Raw genomic sequence first — 11,616 nt, forward strand, 5'->3', positions numbered from 1 at the left:
GCCCAAGTCGCGTGTACACGCAAGTTCGATTCAGAAAAAGCGCGTGTATGTGGAAAGGTTCCTTTGGTTCATGGTGGTTAGACCTTGGAAGTTGTGCCTATGATTTCGGACCATTATGTCTCGACGGGCGTGTCGATCCCTAGTTTTAAAAGTTGATGGTATTGTGTTACTATGGTTTTGGCTCTTGGTATTGAGAAAGGCCTAAGGCTATATAAGGAGAAGAAGATCATTAGGCAAATATCATCTTTCGACAAGGCATGAATATCTAAGAGAGAAAGAGATCTGATATGCAGGTTCTGAGTTGGTTGATCTGAGCTAAGGAGAGATCTCATCGGTTGATGGAGAACTAGATCTAAGGAGAGATCGGGATCAAATGGTTTGAAATGCACTATCATGTTATGGTTGATTATGCGTATTTCTAGATCTGCATATTGTCGCAATGTTACGTTCTGAGTCTAACTAATATCTGGTACAGCTGCAAGTTGAGAAAGTTTATTTTTAGATCTGTACGCAGGTTGGTTTCGGTAAAAGCGCGTGTATACGCGGTTTCTGCTCATTAAAGTAGCGTATATCTTTTGAAGCTTGATTTGGGTTTACAGTGGGATCTGACTGTTATTACAGAGTTCTGTAGTCTGCTCTGTGTTCTGGTAACTAGTGATTGACAGGGTTCAGTGGTTCAGTGATTCAAAGTTGGTTGTTTTATGCTTCAATGATCTGTTGTGAAAATTGAATGAATTGTGGTCTTCAGATTGTAATATTGTGCTTCAGGAATATCCAAGTCTGAAAATGTATGAAAAGTGATACCTGGAAGAAGGAAGATTGTAGGTCAGCACCTACGTACTAGTATCTTGGCTAGTACAAAAGCAAAAGGGGGTTGGAGCTCCCTTCCAAGGAAGTTTGGAGAACAAGAGAAGGTTGAAGCCTTCTGCAGGTTGTAGCCTACGTACTGGTATAAGGCTGCACCAGTACAAAAGATTGTAAACTGAAGTTTCATATTAAGAAAGATAGAGACAACTTGCAGCAGGTGGTTTTCACCCACATTGGGTTTCCACCTTATATCTTGGTGTTCATGTGTGTGGCTTTTTATCTGTTCTGTTATACTGCACATGTTTACTGTTAATATGATGAATAATGTCCTGATGCACTTAATTGAAGAATAAGCCAACTAAATTGTGAGTTTTCTGCTTATACGCTGTTTTACTTCGTCACAGTAGCGTGTACACGCTGGTTCACTTAACTGAAGTAGCGTATATGTTTTGGGCATTTGAAAAGTTTGATTAATCTGATAATACTGATTCACCCCCCCTCTCAGTATTATTTCCAACACCTGCGACCCCGAATTTTGTGCTATCGTTTTAGGGTCAGGACTTAGTCCACTACCCAGAACTCCATGAAACTTTCAGGAATGAAAAGTAACAACGACACAATGGTACAAATTCAAATATTTCAACAAAGACTTGACTGGACCCCTACTATCCATGAGAGGCCTTTCGTTAAACATGTCATGAATATGCAATCTACAGGTCATAAAAACATATTTGAGCATATCGGTCTCATAATTATGTGAGAGTCGCTAAGAATCATTGATGCCTTATCACATTAGTTTCATTATCATCTATTAGGTCATATATCCAATGTTCATTCATTTACAAATCAAAACATGATGAAATCCATACATCATTATTGTCATAAAGCATACTCATAACCAACATATAAACAACAGAAAGAATAGGGATACATCAGCCCTAAATGCCGCATATGAACCAATACATTTGCTCATAAAATACCAAGGAAAGAAACTATTATGCACAATTCAATTGGGTATGGGACTTCCACAAACCACCCAACCATATATTGGCTAAAACAAAAAGTTCTTTCAGCTAATCACCCTCGTGCCATATTCCAATCATGAATGTGGGATTCATAACCAAAGCCCAACTAGGGCTTCCCGAGGCTATACCAACTCACCCTCATTAATAGAACCATACTTTACTTCAATCCTTACCGAATCACTAGGCCAGAACAAGCATGGATGCCATTGAAGTTTCTCTACCTACACCATGAGGATTTTTCGTGTCTCCTAGTCTTTAGTCTTTACTGCAATTCACAATGTGATTTCAAGATCACTATGCCATAATCGAGACACCAATCTCTAGGTTTTTCGTATATCCCATCCTAGGATACCTAGGCCCAATTGAGACTCCGCCCTCCAGGCTTTACCGTATATCCCATCCTGGGATTACTAGGCTTGATGGAGAGCACCCAACTCTAGGCTTTACCGCATGTCCCGCCATTCACCAGTTGAGGATTCCTAGACCCACCGAGGTAACAAAAAATAAGGCTTTACCGCAACCCACAGTTTGGTTCAGGGGTCACTAGGCCATGTGTTCTTTCTTTCTGAGATCCACCTTACTCAATTTTGAATCCATCCAGTAATCCAACTCAACCAAAAACATGAGAACCCATCACACCATGGCTATTTGGAAATGGCAAGTCAAGGCTAAAGAACATTGTCACAACTGGAAAAACCCATGCCCATGACAACAAGAGAACTAAGAACACACATGCATAACCATGCATGTCAAAAACTAGCAAGGAAATCACACATGCAAATCAATACCTACAAATAATCTCGTTGTAGCTACTTGATCCTGCTCTTCCTTGCTTGATCTTTACTTCCTCTTGATTTCTTTGTGTTTCTTGATCCAATGCTAAAATGCTCCACGAAAACTCTAAGTGTCCAAGAATGTGAGAGAGAGATAATAGAGAGAAAGCTCCAAACTGAAATCACAAAAGGTTACTAACTGATCCTCAGAAGCCTTCTTATCAATGAGGCCTCTATTTTCTTCAAATTTCCATTAGTTTACTTCATTTTCCTTCTCACATGCAACTTGTGACCTTACACCTTCCTTTTATCCTAATTTTATATTTTTCATAAATAAACTACCAATTAATGCCTCATGCCTTTCCAAAGCCTTTGTCAATGCCTTTTCCAATTTCCTTATCCATAATAAATCAAATGAACACCCACCAGGAAGCTTTTTCCCAACATTCAGCTTGGAATAAGTGTCCCATAACCATGGTTATTATTTTGCCTTTATTACTTTTATTACATGGAATTTTCACCGGGGTTGTTACATATTATATATATTTTATGTAAAAAGAAAAAGGAGAATATTATTTTTCAAGCATGGGTTTCATGCTCAAATCAAATTTTTTTCTAGGTCAAGCATGTTCTTCATGCTTCTAGGGCTTTTTGAGTTTAAATATTGATTTTTCATGAGATAAAGTTACTTTTGGGAAAATTGTGACGTGGATAAAATATTATTTTTGAGTCTATAAGAGCCTCTGTGACCCCCAAGACCATGTCGACCATAAAAGAAGAAGTCAATCTAGAGATTCCTAATTCGAACACATGAAAGACTATATAGAGAGAGAGACTTCATTCTCATTTACACATCAAGCAAAAGTTCAATCTCTAAGCAAGAAAGGAAGAAGAAAAAGTGTGAAGGAAAAATAAGAAAAACAAGGAAGGAACGAAAATTTTGATTTTTGTCTTGATCTAATCCAAAAGTGAAAGTTTCTGGGGCAACTATATGAACTGTGGGATCGGAAATTGCAGGGACAAGTTTCTTATCTAGGTTGCAGGGCCAAAAGTATGAATTGCAAGGCCGAAATTCTGAGTTGGAGCAGATTTCACTATTGTTGACTTTGTTGACATTAACTATGTTAAAGAAGGTTCTAAAGGATGGTTGAATTAGTGCTTGAGGAGGTCTTAGTCTTGGTCTTTGGGTCTTCGATGTCTCTCTTTGATTTGATTATATAAGGAGAAATTATTTCTAGGTTTTCCCCTTGCAGGGGTTTTGCCCTAGCTTGGAGCCCATATCTTGTGTTTTTTGTTCTCTTGTGATCTTCATGCATTTTATGTTTTTGGTTATTTCTTCATGAAGAAGATATAATACAGTAATAAAAGTCCAACAAATCTCACAAGTAATTATCAGTTAAGAGGAATCAGCCTTAATCTACAACATTGATTCCTCAACAAATCATGCTCAAACTATTCCCATTACTCATAATAACAAAAGTGTCATCAATATGTCAAATAATCAAGTTTTACAATCAAAGACCAAGCACATCCCCATCAAATATCACTTTCTTACAGAACAAGTAATTTATTAGAATGTTAAGTTAGAATATATTTCTTCAAAAGAATAGTTTATAGATATCTTTACCAAAGAACTATCCAGAGAATCTTTTGAGTACCTTGGAGAGAGGATAGGCATGACCTCTCATTCTTTTTCTCAATAAAAGGAGCAACATCCAACTGCGGTTCACAAGGTGCACTGCAAAATACAAAAGCTTTGTTCATATACAACACAATCACAAAGGGAGCGGTCTCATAATCATAAAAGAAGAAATGTTTCATGTAGAAGAGCACAATATTGATAGGGGGACCCTAACTTCTGACAAATAAGAAGTAATCAATTAGAAGAGGTGATTGTTTTGTTGTTAATATCTCAAGGGGGGGGAATATTCATAACGAACAAGGGAAGTAGTTGCAATCACTAACAAAAGTAGCATACACAAGAATATTTATTGGTAAGAAGAAGAGTAAGTTTAGGGGGAGCATCCCTTTTCCATTGATGTCAAAGGGGGAGAAGTTGCAAGCATAAGGATAATTGCAGATAGAGGGAGTTCTATCATATTATTGCATAATTGACTAAGGGTTGCCATCAATGAAAATGGGGGAGATTGTTGGAATTATCGTTTTCATTCATGTCAAATACATGGGGATACTAATTGCGCCCAAGATAAACATTAAAAAATGAAGATTGTTGGAAATATTATTTTTGTACTTTGGATTCCCTAGTCAAATACCCTATCTTTGAAGGAATTTTAACTCTAATACCTAGCTCAAATGGGAGCATAAGAGATATGGTTGGAAAGCTTATTCTGATATATTTCCAACACAATATGGAATTGTCTATAATTCCATAGGAATGAGGAGATATGAAATAGTTTTTCAAGAGGACCCAAACAAAGTACAAGCAAGCCCCATTTGGATACCCTATCTTTGAATAAATTTTTACTCCAATTAGCTAGCTCAAATGGGAGCATAGGATCTATCGTTGGACAACTTATTTTGATACCTTTCCAATTGTATATGGAACTCCTTCTAATCCCATAAGAATGAGAAGATACAAAAATATTTTGTCAAGATGGCCCAACCAAAGTACAAGCAAGACAATGAGATCCTATTTTACAAGCCATCCACATAAATGAATGTAAAAAACACTATAAATAAAGCGCATATAGGTTCATGTTAACATCAATTCATTGAACAAGAGATCTGAGGTCACATGAGGAGTTGAGGAATAACTTTTGAGGCAATTCTTGGAGTCTAAAGGTGCAACCAAAAACATGATTTATGGAACTGTGAACGAGTCATCCTAGAATTTTCACTATATCTTTTGTCTATGATGGTCCAAGCCATGAACTTGGAGGACACAGATGAAATATCTTCATGTGCCTCTAGTTTAACTTTTATATCTTGATTCACTATAATTTTTGAGTTACAATCAAACGAATTTAGGTTTCTTGAATGCTTTTGAAATTTTCTTCAAATAAGTTGGCTTGGTATTTGCTATATCTTTGTTTTTATGATGTTTCAAAATATGAAATTTGGAGAAGATAAAGGAGAGATCTCAAGGTGCCCATGGTAGAAATTTCAAATGTTATCTCGCTATAATTTTAGAGATATGATTCGAGGAAGTTAGTGTCCCTGAATGCTCATGAAACATGCTTCAAACATGTTAGCTTTTCATTTTTGTTATATTTTTTTTTCTAAGATGTTTAAGACTGTGAAATTTAGATGAGATAGAGAAGATATCTCTAGGTACACATGGTATAAATTTCATAACCAAATTTGTAAAATTGGGTATTTGGCATGTTGTACAATTTCATTCTTGAGAAGAAGAAAAATGAAACAAGTTTTAGAATAAGTATATTTGGTGAAGAAAGAAGCAACAAGTAGATTTGGTGAAGGTAGAAGAAACTAACATGTTTGGTGAAGACAGAAGCAACAAGCAAACTTGGTAGAACCAAAAGCAACTGAAAAACATTTTGAAAAAACGAGCAAGTAGGTTGGTGCCTATGGAGATTTATAGCAAAGGGGATTAATGTCTCTTGTAGGTTGGTGCCTACAAAGTAGCAGAGTGGATTGGTGTCCCCTATAGGTTGGTGCCTACAAAGCAGTAGAGGGGATTTATTTCTCGTCTGTTGTGTTTATAAACTAGTTGGAGGTATTGATGTAATAATAGGTTGGTGTCTACAAAATACTTCATATAAATAAATTTTGTGGTTTTCTCCCATAAGGTTATCCACCTGTTCAATTTATGGGATTGATGTTTCATGATGTTTGACTGGATTTACAAGAGAAAAAAGAGTCATTATACAAATTCATCCCCACCACTCTTAGTATAATTGGGAATTCCGACAAATGGAGTTGGATGACTTCATTTGGGGCAAATGGTGGAAAATAAATGACATGGTCAAAACATAGTAATAAAGTTTTCTCATATGCCCCCTTTCCTCTTCCCCTCTAGGGAAATCATAGCCCTTATTATGTTATCTATTGACATCTAACCATTACATATTATATTCCAACATAATTTTTTACTTAGCTTGAGGTCGTTGTTGTAATCCTACCACATGGTCCACATAAGTATATTTACTTCATTTACTTACCTATCCATTCAAAATTTAGGTCTCAGTCTTGAGATCTACTTTAGGAATCCATTTTAGCATGTCTATATCACACGCATGACCATTTTTTTAAGGTCACATGGCTCCTATCATTATAATAATGTCTTTGCATCTTATACATAATCTTATCCAATATATTCCTAGGGTCAAAATTGCCTCTTTTAGCCCCAACCCCCAACTAGAAATTACATTGACCTCGGTGCCACTCGAGATCACAACAAAAATGTTAATGCACCTTCATGACATCCTCTATGTCAAATGCAACATTATCAAGACCAATATACCTCCACTGCACCTTTATTGTTCCAATGGATTGGATTTAGAACAATGCTTTTTTTTTCTTTTTTTAGTTGAGGGAGTGGGACTACCCATCTATTTTGAACTAGTGACTTTAGCATCAAAGAGTGTCTTAACAATACACTCAATCATTGTATATTTGAAACATCATGCCTGGGCCATTTTAGAACAATGTTACTTTAAATGATTTCATAATTTTTATATGTAACTTGTTTGTATTACATAAAAACAATTTAATTATACACCACTAGGCCCATATCAATTCATGTAGAAGTAGCTTAACTCTATTTTTTGAAAAGATTAGCTTATAATGATATTTGTAAGATAGATTTGAAAAATATTAGTTTATAATCATATTTGTAAGATGGATTTGTTTAACTCTTTTGTTTTTATAGATGATTTTAATTTTTTTAAGATGGATTTGTTTAACTTTTTTTTATATAATTTTTTTTCCACAAAATTATATGATTTTAATTTTTTATATTTATTATATGTATTTTTGAATTATTTTTATTATAGAATTTTAAAAATTAATATTTTAATTATTTTTTATTTACAATAGTAAATTTAATATTATTAAGCTGTTTTCCTTTAAATTAATAATTTATTTTTTATAAATAATATTATTTAAAAGTTTCTTAAATTTATTATCACATAAAAATATACTAAATAGCTATAAGCAATTTTACACACTAATTTCACTTGTTTTGTTAATATCATAAAAAAAATTAAACCCAAAAAATGAATACTTCTGCATCAAATGGAGCTATGACATTTTGACTCTTATATCGTGTGGAAACCCGTAAGGTTTTGTTGTTTAAAATATTTTAATGAGGAATATATAAGTGGGTCGTGTTTCCACGCGCTTCTTAAATGGCCCCCTTTACAACTTGCCAGAATTGATACGGTTGGCGTTGTTATTGGTCGGCCACTACCTAAGGAGAAAACGCGTGGAAACACGACCGACAGTGAACGCGCAGGAACATTTAATTTTATTGGAAGCGCGCTTTAGAGGGTTTACATACCATCGCTTATTATTCATTTATTGCAATCTTCTACTAAATTTCAGAAGGTTTGAATGTTTACACAGAGCTCTGTAAACTATCTCCTCTTTCCACTGCAACTTCCCTGCGATTTGTCAGAGCTTTTCTGATCATATCTTCCGTTGCAATTGCGTCCATAGCATCGACCATCCTTCCAGTTCCAATCACCCCATGCCGAATTCTATTTTCTATCTACCAATTGACAATGGCCGCATCCTCTTCCACCGCTGCTCGGCCTAACAACAGTCAGTGGTTTGATGTGTTTATAAACCATCGCGGCCCTGATGTCAAGGAAACCTTCGCGAGGTCTCTCTACCTTAGCGTTCTATCACTTGGATTGAAAACCTTTCTGGATAAACAGGAGATGCAGCCGGGATACAATTTTTCTTCTCAAATAGAACACGCTATTAGATCCGCATCGGTTCATGTAGCGATCTTCTGTCCCAGATACGTTGAATCTAACTGGTGCCTAAATGAACTCCTATTGATGTTGGAGTCAAAGGCTCCTATTATTCCAGTATTTTACCAGGTCACACCAACAGAGATTCGGTGGACGCAGGGGAAGAACGGAAATTATGCTCGAGCCCTACAACAGCTGGCAAAGAAGAAATCTAAGGACCCTCAGACCCATAAAGTGAAACGGCGATAGGACGCCAGCACTATTGAAAACTGGAGAAATGTTCTTTCTCGTGTAGCATACAACAGCGGTTTCGAGCTGGAGGTGCTCAATAGGTAAGACCTCAAACATTCCCTCTCCATTTGTTAGTATCTTAGGTTGGATAAATGGAGGTAGACTTCTATTTTTATTTTGAATGATTAGTGACGAGTTGGAGCTGGATCTGTTAGATAAGCTTGTTCAATGTCTGTCGAAAATGGTGAAAAGGGCAGAATTGGTCGTGGCAAAATATCCAACAGGTCTGGATGAGAAGCGGAAAGATTTCGAAGATACAGCCCTTTTGCAGCAACAGCAGAGTGGGAAAACTCAGATCTTGGGGATCGTGGGATTAGGTGGCCTAGCAAAGACAACTTCAGCGAAAGAATTCATCAACGAATAGTCTAACGAGGTGGAGGAATGGCCCGCATTCTCTGCTTGCCACAAAATTTTCCGACTCGGACTCCGGCTACCGGCCATTTTTATTTTGTTCTCAGGCACCGCCCGCCTCCAACATTTTATGCAGCATGTCGCCATGGTTCTGATGACCATGGCATAGCCATCTGATGCAAGTACCAGTTCCCGCCGCACCCAATTCAAATTTTTGTTTTACTGCCCCCGCAACTCTAATGTTCCTTGCAAATGAAACAGGGGATCAAGCTGAAAGTTTATCAGTGCCAGTGCCCGTGACCTAACATGGAAAGCCAAGCATCACTTACAGTGCACTTTTTAAATATCTGACTGTCAGCAAAGGAAAATGAGCTCTCACGCCCGCTGAAGCCAAACATGGCAACAATCCCGCTGCCTCTGAAGCCAGCAAAAGCACCAATGCCTCATTTCCCCTGCCACTGCCAAGGTCTGTGGGTTGTTGGTCTTCTTGGTTGGATCCTCGAGTTCAAGGTCAAGAAAATTCCAAAGAACGAGCTCATTGATAGCTAAATTGATTTGATTGCGGGGTTATGTGCATGAAAACGACTTTATATTGTATAGGATGTGCAATGGTTTTGCAGGAATGTTTAATGTTTTGTTGCTTTTTAGAGCTATACGAATATTTTAAGAAAATGCTTTCGGTTTTGGATTATCCAAGAGGTTAAAATCTCATGTTTGATAGGAAGTCTTCTGTTTATCAAATCTGAGAATTTTTTGGATGGATTTTGCAATTTCACAATCGCTTCTGGTAATAGTTTTGTTAATATAATTTCATATAATCTCACTGTATCTATAAGATTCTCATTTTGACTTTGGTGAAGTGTTTTAATGAATAAAAGATTTGGTCGTTCACTTGCTTCAAAGAAACCTCATCTGGTTTACATGGGCTATTTTTTGCATTTCTCTTTAGAATTTTTTTTTACTTATTCTTTCGCCGAGAATTAGTTTCTTTTTTCTTCCATTTGAATTTGAAGTTAATATTTGTGACGAGGTTCTCTCTTTTTCTATATAATTAAAGTTTGGTTATTTTTCAAGTGGTAATAGTTTTTAATATTTTTATAGCATGATCCCATTGTAGTTATAAGATACTCTCTAAAATAAGCAATTTACAAAGATTTACAAATATGAAAATAAAAATAGAACATTACCCCGAATAAAATAGAAAAATGTATTTATAAATATAATATTATACATAATTAATATTGATAATTTATTTACTTTGTTATATTAATGTATACAGTTTAAATGGGTTTGATATTGAGAAATATATGTTATTTTTTAAAAGATGATAAATTTAAATTTATTGACTCATCTTTTTACATGTTAACATCCAAATTATATATATATATATATGATTTGAGTATATTTTAATTTGTTATATGATATGGTATTAATTATTTTTCAAATTCTTAGACTTGGAAGACTAATGTAAAGTAAAAACCATTGTTATTCATATAAACCTATTTTTATAATATTTATTTAATATATTGGACTTTGAATATTCTTATTTATATAAACACACTTTTATAATATTTATTTAATATTGTTGGACCTTTAACTCAATCAAATATAATGTGTTATTTAATTAAAACTGGTTTTTAAAATATTTCATTTTTGGATATTAAAAAAAAATCAATAAATATATAATATTTTTTTCAAATAAAATTTATTAGGTTTAATATGTAAAATATAGATTAGAAAGCGATAGTGTATAATATTAAATTTTTATCATATAAGTGCAAAGTGTAAAGTTAGGAATATAAATTCAATGTAGATATATGTTAGAAAATTAGATAATGTACAATATTAAAACATTTATTTCTTTTAAGAAATTTTATGATAAAAATGTAATTTTGTAAATACAAATTCAATTATGTTGAGTATGAGATAAAAGTAAATAAAGTTTGCTAAGCCATGGTAAAATTACATTATAGCTCTAAGTATTTTCCATGTTCATTTCAAGGAAGATTTTGGGTGCATTATTCATTTGGGGAATATATGCTTGAATCTAGTGATATATTTATTATAGATGATAAGAAACCTAAGGAGTTGGCTTGGTGGTGGAGGAAGTTATGGAAACTATGTTGCCCACCTAAAGCATGCTTATTTCAATGGGTGCATTTTGGAAAATAAATTTTTCAACAGGACAATTTAAGATGCTTGGTTGGGCCTAGTTGGTGTGTTCTTTGTAAAAATGGTGAGGATATCATGGAACATCTTTTTCTTTTTGGCCCTTTTTCTTTGAGAGTGTAAAACTCAATAAGAAATCATCTAGGTATTCACATGACTCGGTTACCATTTTCTTAGAGGTTTTCCTTGGCTCTAGGTGTCAGCAAGAGAGAAGAATGCATATGTGCCTTCAAAAAGCAAGTGGATGTGCCTGATGAGTGTTCGGTTGTAGGTGTGTTAAGGTTCTTCTACTGTGGAGGG

General features: G+C 35.0%; 1 pseudogene across 1 annotated transcript; it reads left to right on the top strand.

Annotated features, from left to right (window-relative positions):
- The first annotated feature begins 7,968 nt into the window (after window positions 1-7,968).
- Window positions 7,969-9,867, top strand: LOC149212272 (TMV resistance protein N-like; annotated as a pseudogene). Its single transcript, XR_016250225.1, has 2 exons — window positions 7,969-8,837; window positions 8,926-9,867. The product of XR_016250225.1 is annotated as a TMV resistance protein N-like (transcript).
- The last annotated feature ends 1,749 nt before the right edge of the window (window positions 9,868-11,616 follow it).

The sequence above is a fragment of the Pinus tabuliformis genome, chromosome 1_1 (genome assembly GCF_031772625.1).
Source record: "Pinus tabuliformis cultivar Carrire ecotype Pingquan chromosome 1_1, CPIR1, whole genome shotgun sequence".
Lineage (NCBI taxonomy): Eukaryota > Viridiplantae > Streptophyta > Pinopsida > Pinales > Pinaceae > Pinus > Pinus tabuliformis.